This window comes from Peromyscus maniculatus, chromosome 8, assembly GCF_049852395.1.
Source record: "Peromyscus maniculatus bairdii isolate BWxNUB_F1_BW_parent chromosome 8, HU_Pman_BW_mat_3.1, whole genome shotgun sequence".
In the NCBI taxonomy this organism is placed as follows: Eukaryota; Metazoa; Chordata; class Mammalia; order Rodentia; family Cricetidae; genus Peromyscus; species Peromyscus maniculatus.
Window position 1 is genome coordinate 76,443,949 of NC_134859.1, and position 12,768 is coordinate 76,456,716.

Consider the following 12,768-nt stretch of genomic DNA (forward strand, 5'->3'; position numbering starts at 1 on the left):
TTTATTTATATTTATTTAGTATTTACTGTTAGGTTCTGCCATCCACAAAAGTAGCCTGAGCTAATTTACCTCCATGTATTCTCTGTGCTCTTAGGCTTTGCTTGTCCTATGGCAGCACCACACCAAGATCTAGCCAGGGAGCAGAGATGGGTAAACGCCCACATTTTTTAAAGCAGTGATCAAGCGCTACAAGGAGCCCTGAAAGGTCTGCTACATCACCTTTGTCTTTGGCTTCTGAATTCCCTAACAGTTATACCGCTGTGACTTGGTGTGGTTTTGTTCTTTTTCTTGATCTTTTTGGCTGCCTATATGGGAGATATTGTTTTCACTGTTCTTACTACATTCAGTAGTTCGACCTTTCTTGTCATGCTCAGCATGAAATGCGTTTTGAATACTTCGGTCCCTCAGAAGCCCAGCTGCCACCAGCCACATGTCTCCAGGAAGACACGTGAGACCTTTTCTCTCAGATGCTGTCCTGACCCTTGGCCAGGGGAGGGGTGGCTTTCATTGAATTTTACTTCAGTGGTTTCTGCAGTCTGGGATGGCAAAGTCTACGGAATTTGCCCCAGTCAAGGAAATGGGAACCCAATAACCCTCAACCCCCCAAGCATCTTCTGAGTTGATTTATCTACTGGCTATTAAATGGAGTGTTGGGAAGATCCCAGAAAATGACCAAGTATAGAGTTCAAAATCTACTTATCAGGTCACATTTGGGACCATGCAGCGTAACAGTGTGACTTTTTAGGCGCCAAAGATAGGGAGATGGAGGAAAGCAGAGCTGATCCCAGGAGCCGCACAGGATGTGTGACGTCCCAGGCTGCAGTTAACTCATTGAAATCACTAAAATGATAGACATTTGGTCAACACAACTATTGCTAAAAAATAAATGATATCCATGAAAAGCAAAATAAATAACACGAAGAAAAAGCAAATGCTCAGACTGCACTCCAGGGTTTACTCTTTCACTCTTGAGGTCATGCACTCCTGTGTCTATGTCTGAACACTGGGTAATGCTGCCCTGCTGCATCTTCTCAGCACCTGTCCCACGAAGTCATGTGATCTTGGAATTGTCCACAGAGGGGATATTTACACCATAGAATTAGCAGGTGATATAAATCACAGCTTAAAACAAGTTGTGATTTATGTTTCATGAGCTGTCTAGACCAAGTATCGGCAAACTGTCATTCCAGATCTGACCCAAGGCTGATTTTGTGTGGCTTGTAAGCAAAGGATAGTTTTAGACTTTTTTTTTTTTTCATTTTTAAAGGATTGTAAAAACAAAACATACACATAAAGATATGTGACAGAGACCATATGCTTCCAAATTTAGCTCACAAAGCTCAATTTATTTACTCTCTGGTCTTTTGGAGAGGAAGTTTACTGCTCCAAGGTCTAGATTTAAAAAAGTAATGGGGAAGGTATTAATAATGCAGACTAAAGCGAACATTTTCAGGACCAGTAAGATGGCTCAGCAGGTAAAGGTACTTGTCACTAAACTTGATGACCTGAGTTTGACTCTCATAACCCACTTGATGGAAGGAGAGTGCTGACCAGGCTGTTTTCTCTGACACCCCCCACACACACAAATCATGACACGCATTTGCACATGTGTATGTGCATGCATGTGTACACGTACACACATAAATAAGTAAATATACATTTTAAGTGAACATTTCTGTGGCAGTTGCATAGTAAATCACACAAAGAATTGAAAAAAATTCTCTTCTAATATCTTAGATCTCTGATTTGATTTAATAAGGCTGTTGCTTACATTATTGGTAAGCAAGTCAGGTTCCCAAGAGGACTTCATTGCTTCATTTTTGTCTTGCTATAGTTAAGTGAGTAAAAATAGCCAATATTAACATCAAAATTGTACTTACATATTAATTATGACTGTTGGCTACAGATTCAGGAGTTCAAATAAATAAGCAAATGTATCTGGAAAAAGTTATTGGATTATAAGGACTTTACAATAAAGAATATAGCATATTTTATTGGTATTTATAAATCACATGCTGTCCTTTCTTGCAGTAAAATTCATACTAGATTTATTTGTGTGTATGTATGCATGTGTGCATCAATCACATTCCCCCATGCCTCCCAAGGAACAAGTTAAGCATTTACTGTTGCATCAGTGGATAAATGCTATGAGATTGCTCCAGAAGACTCACTAACAAGTTGGATATGGTATCTGCTGATGGGTGCAGCGTTTTCTGGCATAAATTAGGTAACATTCTGATGGTAGTGGTCAAAACCAAAATACCCCCCACAAGTAGGTCTGAGTGGCACAGTGAAGATCAGAAAATCAGTTACCAACGACTTGCTGCCTAAAAGGCTTGAGCAGGGGCTAGCAGAGTGTTCATCCTTGCTACATCAATTCTTACTGCTTTATTCAGGGCTGGACCAGAAATTGGCACAGGACAGAGTGTGCAAGGTAGACAGCTTTGAACTCGACTGGACAACTGTGTGCCAGAGTCAGGGCTGACAAACAAACCTGAATGTTGACCATTTGCATGGCCAGAAATACCAGTCCAGGGCTTCCAGTGGCCTGAGAGTGCTCCAGCATTATCCAGGCTTCATCATCAGTATTATGTCTTGTTATAATTCATAAGAATATTGCATTATCATACATGGCTATTATACTTTACTCCCCAGTTATCTGGGTTTTATGAATAGGCAGTTTTAGGACACGATGAACTGAAAATAGATTCATAGTTCACTAATCCAGATAAACTCCACTGTTGGAGTTTGGAACACTGCCATAGTGTAGAGTTGTAAGATGTCCAGCTAGATTGTCACTTGTTTAGACTTTAGACTTTTTAAAATTTTTTTTTGAGGAGAAACTTTTGGGGTAAATTTTGTTCATTAAAGAAGCATTTGCTTTTCAAGACTGTAATGAGCAAAAGCAGGGACTCGGAACTGAGTGGCACTTGGAGACTCCCCAGGCGAGGAGTAGCTCTTCCTGGGGTGAGAGTCCGTCTTCTGGATTAGCCTCCTGAATCTGAGATTTTTGTTTTGTTTTGAGTAGAGGGAAGCCCTTGCTACTTCAGGAAGAACTCCATAACAAGGTATTTTCCAATTCTGAGAAATACTACAGAAAGAGAGCAAATGATCAGTCGTCTCGTGTACACATGGCGAACAAGACTATTCTCCAAGCCAGACAGCCCCATCTTCATGGCTTCAGCTGGCTCTACCTGTGTAAGACCATCCCAAGGGGACTTGATGGTTGTTGGTGACCTGCCCTCATAAAAGGAGGAGGGCATAGGAAGCGCCATTGGATCCTCACCTGCGTGTTCAGCCACTCCTCCCAACCAGGCATATGCAGTTCTGTTCTTACTGCACAGAGCTTCACAGTCTCAGTGAGATTCTGCGAGTGCATAGACTAGGGAGGACAGACAGAATGGGTGGTGGGACAGCTATGCTATCTTGGGAAAGCTATCATCTGAGACCATCGGAAAACACAGATATTTACATTCCAATTCGTAACCGTAGCAACATTACAGTTACGAAGTAACAACAAAAATAGTTGTATGGTTGGGGGTCACCAACCATAGAGAATTACCATAGGAGCGGCATGGTGACTGAGCAGCAGATAGTTTATTGGTAAATTCATGGTTTCAACTGCAGTAATAAATTCATTGAATAGGAGACAATAATCAAGTCAAAAAATAAATGTTTGCTAATCATCAGAAAACCTGTGGCCATTTGGGCTGTCCCGCAGAAATCCAAAATCACTGAAAGACCAAATCTTAAAGAAGATCCGCCCTCGTATTAGTCCATAGGGAACAGGTCCGTAGTACCTGGAGTCTGTCGAATTCTCTATGGTTGGTGACTCAATTACCATGAGGAGCGGCATCAAAGGGTCACAGCATTAGGAAGGTCCTAGGTGACCCCTGTGAAAGGTTCATTTGACTGCCTGAAGGGGTTGTGATCAGAAGGTTGAAAACTGCTGCTTTAGGGCCACCTGTCATCCTGCCTGTAACCCACTCACACTCTGTAAGTAACCCTGTTTCTGCAGGTTGAACTTGGAATCCATCTTTGCTTTGTCATTGGGACTTTAGAAGAAGTGTGTGTGTGTGTGTGTGTGTGTGTGTGTGTGTGTGTGTGTGTCGGGGGGGGGGGGGGGACAGTACCTAGTTGGCCCCAGGGCAAACATTACCGAGACCACATACAAGGTCTAAGATATATGGCCAGTTCACAGCTTTTTGAATCTTATTGTATGCTCAAGACATTAAAACCACCAGCTGAGCCGGGAGGTGGTGGCGCACGCCTTTAATCCCAGCACTCGGGAGGCAGAGCCAGGTGGATCTCTGTGAGTTCGAGGCCAGCCTGGGCTACCAAGTGAGTTCCAGGAAAGGCGCAAAGCTACACAGAGAAACCCTGTCTCGAAAAACCAAAAAAAAAAAAAAAAAAAAAAAACCACCAGCTGAGGGGCCAGCGTGAGAATGCGTCAGCTTCCCTGTCAGGGCCAGGTGATGGAGTTTTTTCAGAGATAGGTGGTTTTGCTTTCTTTTCCCCATGGTGGTTGTTGTTTTCTTTTCCTTACCACATTTCCTTCAAAGATTCCCATTCATTGATGGAAGGACCCATGCCACACCGACTTCAGCATCCGCCCTACTTCTCTTAGAAGTTAGGGAATCGGGCCTCAGGTATCTGGGTCTTTCTCAGCTCATTTTGATCCCCGTAAACTACATAATAAAGGCCTTTTTACTGGGCATTTCACATCATAGCTCCTTGCATTTCTCCTCTCCCCAGGGAAGGAAACCCAAAACTTTATCTGCTAATATTTTATAGACCATTTCATCATTTATTCTTCGACAATAGTCTGCCAGACAGACTAAGTCAGTCTACGAGATTTGACTAACTTAATCCAAGTGGCAGGACTCTGAAGTCAGGTCTTCCTGCCCCACTTCAAGTGCCCTTTCTTGCTGAGCCTTGGGGAAGGTCTCAGCCCCTCTGCATGCTTTAGAAGATTGGGTCTCCCCACCTCTGGCTTCACCATACTTGGTTGTGTTTTCTCACTTTCTAGTTTCGAGAGCCCCAGACATGTCAGGCTCCCCCTCTCATGAAATTTAAGCATACTGCTCCTTTTGCTGGAAATACCCCTCTGTCCTCTTCTCTCCTCCTTTTCCTCTTCCGTCCTCTTAACTTTCATAGTTCCCCCACCCAGGAATCACTAAAAACATCTCTTTTGCACAGAAGTCTTTTCTGACTCCAAAGACAACTATAGGTCTCTCTCTGTCTCTCTGTCTCTCTCTCTCTGTCTCTCAGAGCGTCCAATGCTGTTCTTCTGCAGCAGAGAGAGTAGAGCTGTGCAGTTACCTTTACTCCTGTGACAGAGACTCTGATCACCTTGCCCACTTCTGTGGTCCCTAGAAGCTAGCAAATGCAAATACACATTTGTGAAATTAATGTTTGATTTTTTTATCTGCTGCTGCTGCTGGATTTTATTCATTTTAAAATTGTATATATTTAAGATGATGTGGTCATTTATTAAATACTCATAGTGAGATAATTTTTAGGGCTAATCTAATTAATATATTGACCATGTCACATAGTTACCCTTATTCTTATGAAAATAACACTTAAAATTTACTTTCAGCAAATTTTCAATATATGGCACTATATTAGCTATAGTCCTCATGCCATCCATTTGATCTCTGTCTGTACTCCACTGCCTGCTCATTTTAATGAGATACTAGCAGAGTCCCCGAAGACTGGCCCCTGGGATGCCCAGTGCCCGAATGAAGGGTATCTCTATAGGCAGTTCAGAGTTGGGCCCGATGTTTCTTGACGGTGTGTAGGAATCAGCAGCAGAGGCTGGGTCGATGGTCTTAAGAAAAGTGCTCCAGTTGTTTTCAAAGAACCAATAATGATTCATGCCACGAAAATGAAAAGCAAGAAGAAAGTCTTGAATTAAAAATGTGTAATGGTTCACGGGAAAGTAACACAAAGCATTCACCGGAGGATGCTGAGAGACCTTGTGTTGATATTTATTGGGGCACTGTGTTTTCCTAATAAATTCTTCACTCTATTCTCATGAAAATCCTTTGTGGTAAACACCATTTCCCTCATTTTACAGAAGAGCTATCTGAGACCAAAACTTGGAAATAATCAGCTTGAACCCATGTAGTTCATTAAAAGAGGGTTAGTTCTGATTTAAAGTGCTCTGCCCTAACTCCCTGAGTCCACACAGGGAGAAACTGACACGATTCACCAGCCATTTGAGGTCTTCTGTGCTTAAGGAAGTCCCACCAAACAGCTTGCAGTACTGGACTTCTGCTCTGTCAGCCCAAGCAGGGACTCCTGGAAGGCACCTCTGTCCCCTTTCCTGTGGCCCAAAGGGCTGTCTTTCAACACTGTGTTTTCCTTGTGATGATCTCAAGAGGGAACGATGGTTGGGGGTAGGAGTCACCAAAGAGAACAGGGGACCCTGAGTCTTGCGAGAGTATATTCTGTATTCTCATGACAGGTACATGTGGGAATGGGAGCCAAGATAAGTACTGATGTGTGTGTGTGTGTGTGTGTGTGTGTGTGTGTGTGTGTGTGTGTGTGTGTGTGAGAGAGAGAGAGAGAGAGAGAGAGAGAGAGAGAGAGAGAGAGAGAGAAGGAAGGAGCGAGTGAGCGGCTATGAAACAGTCACTGAAGACTTGGAGAAACTGCTGGCCTGTAACCTGAGTCTGCTTCAGACCATGCAGCTACCAGCCCTCCTCTCCACCACCCTCCAGCAGCCTCCTTGAGCACGCCCATTTCCCAACAATGCTTCTTTTTTGTTCCACCTGTTTCTCTCTTCCCTGGCTGGAGACATGCAAGCTTAAGTATGTGATAGGAAGACAGACATGGGAACAAACGAATTCCCAAGTGGTGACTCAGGATCTGAAGGATTTTAAGAGAGAACAGAAATTAGTAAGTAAATAAGAAGGAGAAACGGACCACCTCAGGAGCAGCCCAGTGGAGGTCACTTCTCTGTCTCACGGAGGGGAATGTGCTGTTTGGGGCCTTTTCTTTCTGAGTTTGTTTTCACATTCTACTGTAAATTACTCAACAAGGTACCTTATTGATCCTGAAAAAAATTCAATCTTTAGATTTTCCCATCAAGGCAAGAAAATGTGTTCCACGGCTTCCTAGGGAGACAAAGAACTTTATTTTCTATTCCCAGGCTCAGCCTGCACTTCTGTGAGAAGGTTCAGCCTGGGTAATGTTGAGGCACACAGCAACATGTCCACATAGGAACTCCTTTTTTGGGGAGTCTCACATAGACTTTAGGGCATCAAAGAAAACTTCGTGTTGAAAGCAATAGGTCTGTGTTTTCTCCAGATCCCTTGAAGGGTGAAACATCAAGAGGTATGCCGTGTCCCTTAGCAGGGGCGTTGGAAAGAACCAGGTTACTTTCCTAGCATTATCTCTTTCATATTTGTTGCCGTTGGCTTCTGCATTTCTGCTTATATGTAGTGCCTTTAAAACTTCAGCACCCACCAAGTTCACTGGAACCGGAGGTTTAGACCTAAACTGTATAATGTCGAGCATTTTCAAGCATATATGCTTTATATGTAGACTGGCCCATACTCGCCTTTCTTGGACCATGACTACAATGTAGTACGTGCCCAAGAAAGAGATCTGAAAGAAGCAAAATGCATTTAAGAAAGGAGTCTGTCAGTCACAGTTGAAAAGGAAGAACAAAATCACTATTTCGTAAATCTTCAAGAGAGGTCACCATTGTTAAGGTGGTAGGGAAAAGTCCTCTTCAGTTCTTAGGAAGTCTTTTGTCTCTTATTGTTTGTTCTAAGACAGCCAAGGTAGGACAGGGAAGTCACTGGCAATAATTGCATCTTGGGAGGAAGGTGCTTGATCCATGGAGGGTGGAGAGAGAATCCTGTGGACTTCCTGGAAGGAGCACCCATACTAGGTGTACATAAATATAGACAACTGAATTTATTGAATTCTGTATATAACACCAAGCTAATTGTTGGCACATCTGAGAGAAAGTCAAATTCATCTTTAAGTTTAACGATGACCAACTGATTAATTTATAGGTCTTTAACTGAGACCCCACTAGGGGCCGGACATTGGAAAATGTTGGGATGAAAATATGAAAATCCTGACTTTCACTCTCAAGACTATCATCCACTGGGGGAGGCTAACAAGTGAGTGTGAAAAAATCCAAACAGATTGCTATGAAAGGGGTGGCCTCAGAGTGGGGTCAATCTCAAAAGCTGGGGGCGAAGTTGGGTAGAGATCCAGGAGGGTGGAGCTGGCTGCTGGCAGAAACAGGAGCTGTGTAGGTCTGTTGAGGGAGGAGAGTGGGGAAGGATGCTCCAGGCAGAGCCGCAGTGTGTACACAGGCACAGGATCAATGAGTGGCGATTATAGGCAATAGGGGTGGGATGAGAAGGGAGAGCGATTTCCATCAGGGATGAGATGGGCCTGGTGGGGGCAGGGTCTGCGCTATGCTAAGACGGGCCAATGCTATCGAAAGGTTTCTTCGAGGGACTGAAAAACTGGGCCACTGGATACAATTTGCTTTTTAGGAAGCCCACCGGTGTAGTTTGTGGAGGAGGAAACTTCAGAGAGCTCTGTCTGTGCAGATTGGGAGGCACACAGGAGGGGTGAGAGTTTCACCTTGGTGAGGGGGGAGGAGCAAGCTGCCCCACTTCCTCTTCCCCCCCACATCAGCTGTTGCTCTCTTTTCAGGCATCTGGGAGTGGAATTTTTACGTAAACCCAAATGTTTGGCATCCCAGCCTCTCATAGGCATGGCGAATGCTGAAGTTCAGCACCCCCCCCCCACCTCCTTAAAACCAAGAACTATTAGCAACACTGTGTACTCAGAAGTTTCCAAATCAAATACGGTCATATCGAAAACTAGGCGCTCTCTCCAGGTGTATGTAACTGGTCTCCCTTCTACCCAGAGTCCAGTGGCAAACAGCAATAAAAATATTGGCATCTTATTGCCCATTTAATATTTATGTAGCCGTCACCATCTCAGTTTTACACATTCAAAACCTCAGAGCTGGTTGGATATGAGGTGAGCTGAAATCCCTTCTGACAGCAGGGTTTTTTTTTGGGGGGGGGGATGCTTTCATCCATAAATAACTTTCAAATCAACACTCACATAGTGGCGAGAGATCAAAGAAACACTTCGTCACCACGGGGGCTGCTTTCATGGTTCCTCCCACTTCTAGAACTTTTCTCTTTGCAGGGAAGAAACTGGATCGGCCTTACTAGGGATCGGAGCAAACCTGCCTGAGGGCAAAACACACCCGCGTCCAGGCAGATGGACCTGTAGACCACAGCTCCCCAGCAGAGATTCCAAGTGAGATAACAGGGGAAGATGTGACCAAGGAAGGTGGGCCTGGGCCTGCCTACCTCTCCTGAGGAGAGGTGCGTCCTGCAGGGTTACAATACATTTGGTCAGCAGTGCCCCGCCTTCCATTGTTTTCTCTTCAGACTTCACAACAACCCTGACATATTAGTTCTGCTTTTAGAGGTGAAGTTCTTGACTTCATTGGCTCAAGCACACTGTCCATGCCCACTGTGGGAAGGAATGGGAGGGCCTGGGATTGAGATGCCGTGCCTCTTTCCCTCAGAGAATAATGAAGCTTCGGTACATCCTCAAAAGGGGAGGAAAGCGGTTGCCTAGAGGTTTGAACGTTTTGATTTTGAGGTCTGAAGGGATAGTTCTATGGAGCCATCTCACAATGAAGGGAGTTGGTCTTACGACTGGTTTCCCTAGCAGCTCAACCCTTGATATACCCACCCACTTCTTTGCCGGAACCTGAAAAACCTGCATCATCCAGATTTACTAGGGGTGATACTGGTTCCATCAGGTGAAAAGCTCTGGTACTCTCACTATTTTCCACTGTGTGCGTGTTTAGGGGTGTGTGTGGAGGCCAGAGGACACCCGTGGGCATCTTCAATCAGAAGCCATCTAGCTTTTTGTTTGTTTGTTTGTTTTTTCGAGACAGGGTTTCTCTGTGTAGCTTTGCACCTTTCCTGGAACTCACTCTGTAGCCCAGGCTGGCCTTGAACTCACAGAGATTCTCTGGTCTCTGCCTCCCGAGTGCTGGGATTAAAGGCATGCACCACCACGGCCCGGCTAGCTTATTTTTTGATACAAGGTTTCTCACTTGCCAAGTAGGCTAGGGTAACTAGTCAGAGAACCCCAGGCATCCTTCCCCATCTCAGCCTTCTCTACCGTTGAGATTATAAATGTACACCACTGCACTTGGCTTTTCTCATGGATTCTGGGGATCAAACTCAGGTCCTTGTGCCTGCAAGACAGATGCTTTACAGACTAAACTATCTTCCTAGTCCAGGTTTTCCACTTTTAATAATGGCAGTTACAGTTAGCTATCTGCATCCACGGGTTCCACACCAATGGATTCCACCTGAGATCAAAAAATGTTAATTAAAGGAGGGTTGGGTGGGCCGGAGAGGTGGCTTAGTAGTTAAACCTCTTGCAGAGGATGAGTTCGGTTTCCAGCATTATATTGGGGAGTTTATAACTCCAGCTCCAGATCACACCCCTGGCCTCTGTGGGCATCTGCATTCACATGCACACGTGTACACACACATACACACGGGCTTAAAAATAATAAAAATAAATGTTAAAACAAATGAGTTGACCTGAATATAGACAAACTTTTGTGTCATCATTTTCTAGACAATGTAGCAAAACAATGATCTATACAGATGTTTTGTTTTGTTGTATTGTTTGTGGAGGCTTGAATAGAAATGACCCACATAGGCTCATCTATTTGGATGCTTGGTCATTCGGGAGTGGTACTAGGAGGTGTGACCTTGTTGGAATAGATGTGGCCTTGTTGGAAGAAGTGTGTCCCTGGGAGTGGGCTTTGGAGTTTCAAAATGCTCAAGTTAGGCCTAATGTTTCTCTCTCTCTTCCTGCTGCCTGCTGATCTAGATGTAGAAAGAACGCTTGGCTCCTTCTCCAGCACCATGTCTGCCTATGTGCTGCCATACTTCCTGCCACAATTGAGTTGACCTAAATTAATGGACTAAACCTCGGAACCTGTAAGCCAGCCCCAATTAAATGTTTTCCTTTATAAGATTTGCCATGGTCATGGTGTCTCTTCACAGTAATAGAAACCATAGCTAAGAGAGTGTTGTAAGTAATCTCGAAATGATTTAAAGTTTACCAAAGGGTGGGCTTAGGTTACATGTAAGTACTTGGCTATTTTATGGAATGAACTTGAGTATCCAGATTGGAGGAAAACCAAATCCCTATGGACACTGAGGGGGTGTACCACATTTCAATGATGCTTTCCAGTTCGGAGACATTCATGTCTCTATAGGTGAAGCTATGCCTTTCTAAGTATCTGAAGACTGAAGGCCAAGACAGGCCTTCATCACTTGAAGGCTTAATGACAGGCCAGTTTTTGGAGGCATTTTCTCAATTGAGAATCTCTCTTCCCAAATGACTCTCTAGCCTGTGTCAAGTTGACATTTAAGGTATCATACCAGCCATCAAACTAAAACATGAATCAGTCATGTCATTTTTCGTTACAAATTGTCTAGGGCTCCCCATGTGATGTGAACACAAAAGAGGTGGTTATCTTTTGCCCTTGAAGGACTCATAGCTCCTGATAGAAGACCAAGACAGACAACTGCATGAGAATGAGATGCAACCTGTATTAGTCATGTGGGTCAAGTGTTGTTGAAGTTCAAAGACCGACAAAATTGGGAGTGGGGTGGGATCAGGGCAGGAAAAGTGGAAATTTAAGCTCACAGAAGGGCATTCTAGGCAGGGTCACTTTTAGTTGAAAGAGTTGAACATGATCAGCTATCAGAGGGATGTCGTGTAAAAGAGAAAAGCAAGATGTGGGGGAAGGTTGGATGATTGGCTGCCATACTGAGGGGCTGGTGTTCATTTCATGGGGTACGCTAGGAAATTTGTGAATGAAAAATGGCATGACTGATTCATGTTTTAGTTTGATGGCTGGTATGATACCTTAAATGTCAACTTGACACAGACTAGAGAGTCATTTGGGAAGAGAGATTCTCAATTGAGAAAATGCCTCCGAAGATTGGCCTGTTGTTAAGTCTGTGGTGCATTTTCTCAATTAGTGATTGACATGGGAGGACCCAGCCCATTGTGGGTGGTGCCTTCCTTGGTCTGGTTGTCCTGGATGCTGTAAGAAAGCAGGGTGAGTGAGTGATGGGAGAGCAAGCAGCACTCCTCCATGGCCTCTGCATAAGCCTCTGCCTTCAGGTTCCTGCTCTGTTTGCGTTCCTGCCTTTCCTCAGCAAGGTGCTTTTGGTCATGGTGTTTCACCACAGCAATAGAAACCCTAACTCTAGACAACTGGTGCAGGGAGGATGGCTAGATACATTTAACACTCATTCAACTTTGGCTTTCTTACCCCTATAGGTCATGAAGTCAATCCTCAAACTGTTCCAGGGACTTCCCAGAGAACTACTAGAGATGGGCCTCTGACCTCACTTGAAGTGTGTGTGACAATGTTCCTAGGCTTCTGTCTACTATAGAACCTGTGATGTAGGACCATTGGGTAGTCTGCCAACTCATTCCCTATCAACACTGTGCCCAGGTAGTGCCGAAATCCTGTGTAGACCCGGAGTTCCTTCCTGTACATATTTTTAGTCTTGTTACCTCACCAAGATGAGTCTACTGGGTGCCTGAAGAACTGACTACCTCATCAGCCTGTGGCTGAGCTGATGGTCACTCCTAGACATCTTCTGCATGGACCATCTCCAGTCCCAGGAAATGGCCTCCTCTGTTTTGGAAAAGCAA

The 12,768-nt window shown here is 44.4% G+C and overlaps 1 protein-coding gene across 4 annotated transcripts in view; it reads right to left on the bottom strand.

The window, feature by feature from the left end:
- The window catches only part of Ankfn1 (ankyrin repeat and fibronectin type III domain containing 1), a 400,676-nt gene that overhangs the window by 77,923 nt on the left and 309,985 nt on the right, over nucleotides 1–12,768 (bottom strand). The window lies entirely within an intron of this gene.